We start from the raw sequence: 7,181 nt of genomic DNA on the forward strand, positions 1-7,181 counted from the left end.
GTCTTCTGGCCAGGGCAGCTAGGTGGAGCAGTAAATAGAACTCCGGCACTGAAGTCAGGAGGACCTCGTTCCAATCTAGCCTCAGATACCTAACACTTCCTAACTGTGTGACCCTGGACAAGTCACTTAATCCCAATTGCCTCAGCCAAAAAAAAAAAAAAAAAAAGTCCTCTGGCCTAGAAATGTTTGATAATATTTTTTCCCTTTAGATATATTAGTAATGCTGAAGCCCCCTGACCTGAAAGTGCTCTTACACTAACAATCTGAGTTTCGTAGATTTTAAGGTCTTCTGGCCTTAGACTAGTCCTAGATCTGCTGGTCAGTGATAACCAAATTCCCAAGACCATTCCTCAACCTTACTTATAAGCCATAAAATTCACAAATATAATCTGTTGATCAGTAATGACCAAGTTCTTGAGAAAACGTAAATAGATCACCCCTCAAAACTATTTGTAAGCCATAAAAATAGCAAATAAGTTACATGAAGCTCTGATCCAATTTGGTATAAATCTATTTCCTGTCCCTCCGTCCCTTGCTAATTTCTTTTGGAATTTAACCTGCTGCAATTGGTGTTACAATTACAATAAACTTTGCACCTTAACTTGGACATGTGTTCAAACCTGCACATTCTTTTAAGAAACCTCATGACACCGGTCTGTGACCCTAAACTTTTGGGGTCTCCCCTTCCCAACCTCAACAGTCATATTAATACATTTCATTATAATTTGGCTACTAAGGTTTTCTGGCTTGACCATGTCATTTTAAAAAATTATTCTTTACCAAATAAAATTAACATTTCCATAAAAAAAGTAGGAAAGAAAAAGGGTTGCAAGTGAAATTGAATCTTGATAACATACAGCTTATTTTTCTTTTGAAGTATTTAATAAATTCAAGATTTAACTTAAAAAGTGGTGGTTTTTTTCTGCTTTTTTAATGCTTTTTAAATGCTTTAATGATATTCTTTTCTTTTTTCAAACATGGGGAATATACAATACAAAAAGGAAGCTGGAAAGGAGAGGGGAACTGAGGGGCATCTGGCCCAGGGGCATGATTCTTTGGAGTTCAAACCAAGCCTAAATGCTGTTGCAAAGTAGAGATTTAGCTAGAAAGTTGTGAAATCAGTCTTTATTGTCTATTTTCATAGGTGCTGGAGGTATAAATAAAAAACACAAGATGGTACCAGGCCTAATTACATTCTATTTATGAAATTTACATCTATACAGATAAGTAAATATATGATCATTTGAGACTCAGTAATAATTTGGGAGGCAAAAAAAAAAAAAAAAATTTCCATTAAAGGCAGCTTAAACTGACTATTGAGGAAGGAAACTAATATAAGTCTAAGAGAGAGAGTGAATTCCAGACTCAGTGAAATAATGAATGTGTGAATGAGTAGAGGCAGGACATCAGGGAACAGCTAGCTGTTCCAATTGGCTAGCTGACAGTTTGGGAAAGGAAGAGTGATAATCTGATGGCCCAGTTTGAATAGGATTTGAATTACAAAGTGTTGGAAATACTACATGAGAGAACTTATGGTAGAGTGGAAAGAATATTGGTCTTGTAATCTGAGAACCTGGATCTGAATTCCAGGTCGGCCTCTTTCTTCCCATGTAACTGTAGGCAAATCTTTTCTTCTCTTGGGGCCTTAGTTTTCTCAATTGTAAAATGAGAACCTGGTTGGACTAGCTGACCTCCAAAGTCATTTCTAGCTCTAAATCTATGATCTTATGACTTAGAAGCTTGAAGTTTACTGAAGGTCAGCCTGTGCAAATACAGAGACTAGAGAAGGAATGTTAAGTTTAAGGAACAGTTTGCATACCAATCTGGCTAGACATGCTATGTGAAGAAATAAAGGGGGGAAGGGGAAGATGTAAAGGTAGGTTGAAGTTAGATAGTGAAGGGTTTTAAATTCCAGGCTGAAAAAAATATATTTCATTCTTAAAGTCATTTGGAAGCTACTGAAAAGTTATGAGCAGAAGAATAATATGATCAGACCCATAATTTGGGACAATTATTTTGTTATCTATGTCAAGAATGGATTGGAGGAGGAAAATTCTTGAAAGAAAAAAAAAAAAAACAGGAAATCGTTGCAAAAGTCAAGATGTGCTAGTTGTGTTAGTGGAGAGAATGGGATAGATAGTGTGAGTAAGTTGTATTTCCATATAGGAACTTTAAAAAAGTTCATATCAGCTAACCTGGTTAGTTGTACAAAGCAAGAAACTCCAAAGGAAGAGTTTTCTGCCATTTTGGAACATGGGCTGTATGATGAGGGAGAGAGAACATGTTAAGGAGGAATATACAATGAGAGTACAAAGAAGTCTGTCAATTTCACCAATCTCAGCCAATTGTGGGAACAAGAGGGGGACTTTGTGTGTCAGGATAAGAAATAAAAGGCTCATTTCTGTATTTATAAACTCAGATCTACCCAGGGACTGTCCCTGTGTGGATCACCCATTTCTTACAAGAACCATAAATAAACGAACTTATTCCAAGGGAGCAGAAATGAAATGAATCAGCTACAATCAACAAAAGAACTCTGGGAGATGACTAAGAACCATTACATAGAATTCCCAATTCCTCTATTTTTGTCCTCATGCATTTTTGATTTCCTTCACAGGCTAATTGTACACTATTTCAGGCTGAAATTCTTTTTATACTGAAAAATAACTGTTTGGATATGTATACTTATTTTGTATTTAATTTATACTTTAACATATTTAACATGTATTAGTCAACCTGCCATCTGGGGAAGGGGATTGGGAGAAGGACGGGAAAAATTGGAACAAAAGGTTTGGCAATTGTCAATGCTATAAAATTACTCATGCATATAACTTCTAAATAAAAACCTATAATAGAAAAAATAAAAATAAAATAAAATAAAATAACTTATTTCATACACTCCTGAATCCTTTTTATCTTTGCAGCATATATCTAACAATAGAAAAGATGGCACGAAGATGAAATTGATGAAATATGGCAGGTGAGTGGCAGTGGGGAGGAGGGACACTGTAAAAGAATGAATCAAAACCAAACTCTGAGGCCATAAACCTTGGGAACTCGATAGGTAGAAATGTCCTATACTAAAATGGAAGTTTGAAAGACAGGTTTAGAGGGAAAGATGATATGTACTATTTTAGACATGGTAAGTTGAAAATGCCAAAGAGCCATCCAAGTAGAGATATTTAAGAAGCATTTGGTCACACCAAAAAAAAGTTCAGGAGTAAACTAAAATCTGGATCTGTAAATTTAGGAGTCATTAGAATATTGCTAATATTGCTAATGGCAAATTCATTAACCAACAAATAAGCATTTATTAAAAAGAAGTTTGGGTAACATTGAAACCCATTTCCCTCTTCACAAGTTGGATTCCCAGGCTTTGAAGTGGATTGTCACTGAGAAATTCCAAGACTATGTTTATGGAGCAAAGTTACAAAGTTATGACCTAATAAAGAAAACATACTGAAATATTCTGACAAGTGCCAAGTTAAGAAGAATAAACATTTATTAATTATGTTCCAGGCACCGAGCTAAGTACTGGAAATACAAAGAATGGCAAAAACAGATGGTAGTCTCAAGGGGGAGACAATAAGCAAACAACTATATACAAAATAATGGGCAAGCTCTGTGGCAGTGCACAGAATACTGAGCCTAGAATCTGGAGGAATTGAGTTCAAATGTGGCTTCACTCACTAACTACTTGTGACATCCTGAGCAAATCACTTTACCCTGTTTGCCTTAGTTTCCTCATTTTAAAAATGAGAAGGAAATGTTTCTTTATCAAGAAAATTCCAAATAGGTCATGAAGATTTAGATATGACTAAAACTACTGAGGAAAAAATGTACAAATAACATATATAGAGATCTATATACATAGATATATAAATGATGATCTGGAAATCTCAAAGAGAAAATCACTAACACTAAGAACAAGGGAAAAATACTTCTAAAAAGTGGGGTTTTATCTGAGACTTTAGCTGAGAAAGCATGAGGCAAGGGTCAAGAACATTCCAGGTTTAGGTATACTTTGGAAGATCATTCTGAGAACTAAATGGAAGAAGGATTGTAACAGAGTGAGCCTTGAGGAAGGCAGACCCACCAGCAGACTACTACAATAGTCCAGGTGTCAGGTGATGAGTGCACTAGACTGGTGACAGTGACAGAGGAGAGAAGGAGGAATATTTGAGAGATGTGGCAAAGATGAAATCAGGGGTGTAAAAGATAATGAGATTTCCATTTCCAGGATGATTCCTAAATTTTAAATCTGAGGGACTGGGAAGATGATGATGTCCTCCCAGTGGCTCTTTCAGTACTTTCTTGACCCATATGCCTGAAGTCATCCAAAGCTTTATTGTCCACAGATTACCAAATGCGTTGAGTTGCACCAAGTACTTCCTTATACCAAGGGTGGAATCAATGTCCATTCAGTACAATATTCTGTTATTACACTTCTTCTTTTTAAGTCCTAACTTCTGCCATTGGCTCAACAATCAAGTTTTTTCAAAGGATTGGAACTTGAGTCCTTTGACATCACATCTTTAATTCTTGGCTTCCCATAATCCATGAGCCATTTACTTTTTTCACCAATCCTTCATAGACATTTGGGGCAAAAGAAGTTGATTTAATGAAGCAGAGGGAAACTAAAAGGGGAGAAGGTTGGAGAGGAAAAATTATAAGTTCAGATTGGAATATGTTTAGTATAAGTTATTTACAGAACATTGCATTTAAGATATCTGATAGACTATTAGAAATGAGAGACTAGAGATCAGGAAAGAGGTTGGGACAGGATGTAATAGATCTGAGATCTACATAAAAATGATTATTGAACCCATGGTTCAGAGAAAGGTAGCCACACTAACCAGTTATGAATTCAGCATGCACTGCTCATTATGGAAGACCAATGTGGATGCAAACACCCTTTCCAGAAGGCCACAACATGTCCAAAGCTGCTGGGTAGTACTGAAGATAGAACATTGGATCTGAAGTCAGGAAAATCTGAACTTGAATCCAGCCTTGGATATTTACCAGCTTCCCTTCTGTCTGTCTCAGTTTGCTCAAATGTAAAATGGGGATAACAATAGCACCTATCTCCCTGAGTTATTGTGAGGAACAAATGAGATAATATTTGTAAAGCACTTAACACAGTGCCTGGCATATAGTATGTGCTATACAAATTCTTATTTCTCTTCCTTTCCCACAAAGAAGAAGTGAAAAACCAAATATAACTTCAAGGAAGCTGGATTATAAGCAGTTGGCAGGATAGCATTTAGCAGCATATGTGAAGCTCTCTTCATTGAATCAATTTTCTTTGACTTAAAATTTTCTATGGATGACAAGTAAAGAAAACGAATGTCTGGTGAAGAACTATGAGAAATGATACAAGACAAGAATCAAGAACATGACTCCAAAAGATTCAAGCATTAATTCCCTGAATTGATATGGCAGAAGTTGGAACCATACAGTGTAATACTACCCTAGATTGTTATTGATCTGATACATGGTATGAGGAAACAGTTGATGCTATCCAGTTCCCAACTCACTAGGGCCAAAAAAAGTTTTTGGACATATGGGTTCTTTCTTAACCTATAAACTTTGACCTTGACATAGAACCTATAAACAACAGATCTCAGCACCCCCCCTTCAGATGTCACCAAAAGTGTGACTTTTGCCTGTTGCATGGAAAGAAAAATGTTGCCTACTCATGCTATATATTTGATGAATGCAAATATTAACAAACCTTTGAAATTTGTCCACTTTGACCTTCTGTCTTTGAAAGACAATAAGAACATAAACTATATATTGATAGTCACTGACTACTTCACAAGCTATACATTGGCATACCTATCCAAGAACCAGAAAGCATCCCTACTTGCTAAAGTATTGTGGGGGAAAATATATTATTTAGCATATAACCTTTTTAGGATCTATTTGAACCAAGGCAGAGACTTTGAAAGATATGTTAACTCTGGCTATCACCATCCAGAAGTCTAAAACAACCCCTTATCATACTTAGGGGGATCCAAAAGCCTAAACAGTTCAATGGCTCACTGTAGAGGGCGAATTCTGAAAAGATATTTGTGAATCAAGGATAGCAGAGTGCTTACAGTTAAGCACCTACTCAGTGTGAGATAATGATTCTCTAAACATATACTTAATGTGATATGATGATGTAATGGTTGTGCATGCTCAGTGTACTGTAGTGATGTAATCATAATTTAAGGGAGTCTCAGACACAGAAAACTCTCTCAGCCACAGACACAGAGGATTCAGCCACAGACACAGAAGATTCTCAGCCACAGACACAGAGAAGACTTGACCAGCCTCGTGATGACTCTCCTGCCTTCATCACTTCTCCACCTAAAGACCAAGGCCAGTCCAGAGAATTTCCAGAGAGCTAGCTCGGATATTACAGCTCACTGATGACCAAATCAGAGACACTGAGGTCAGAATAAACTTTAGCTAGAATAGGGCTCTCCTTGTAATATGTGAAAAATCCTATGATAAACCATGCTACTTATTCCATAACTGTTATTGGTGTTGTTCAGTTCTTTTCAGATGTTTCCAATTGGTAAAGACAGTAGTTTGCCATTCCCTTCTCCAGATCATTTTACAAATGAGAAATAGAGGCAGAGTGAAGTGACTTGCCTAGGGTCACACAGCTAGTAAGTGTCTGAAGTCAGATTTAACTCAGAAAAATGTCTCCCTGTTTCCAAGCATGGCATTCTATTCACTACAGTGCCACCTAGCTGCCTCACTCTATACCTTGTCTGTTAATATTTAGGCATGAATCAATTATTTTGGACCCTCCAAGGATGAAAAGAGTATAAACACATTTGATCAGAATAAGTATTTGGCTGAGAAAAAAATTAAATTATACTTGCCACACAGCTATAACTACAGCTCAGAAGGAGGCCAAAAGAAATAAAAATTAGTAGGATGCCCATGTTTATTATACAAGACTTTTTAAAAGATGAAAGAATTCTGCTGAGAAAACTTCAGGGTTGAAAGGACACAAAAGTCAGCAGATGAATAGAATATTACCCATGTCTATTTGTGGAAGACTGGGCAACTTGCCTATTTGGAAATGACACCTGAAGCTGGCAGGGGCTCTATAAATATAATTATTGTTGATTGGTGAGTAAGTTGATAGATAAGTGGAAACTGAAGGACAAGTGGACTCTGAG

The sequence above is a fragment of the Antechinus flavipes genome, chromosome 2 (assembly GCF_016432865.1).
Source record: "Antechinus flavipes isolate AdamAnt ecotype Samford, QLD, Australia chromosome 2, AdamAnt_v2, whole genome shotgun sequence".
In the NCBI taxonomy this organism is placed as follows: Eukaryota; Metazoa; Chordata; class Mammalia; order Dasyuromorphia; family Dasyuridae; genus Antechinus; species Antechinus flavipes.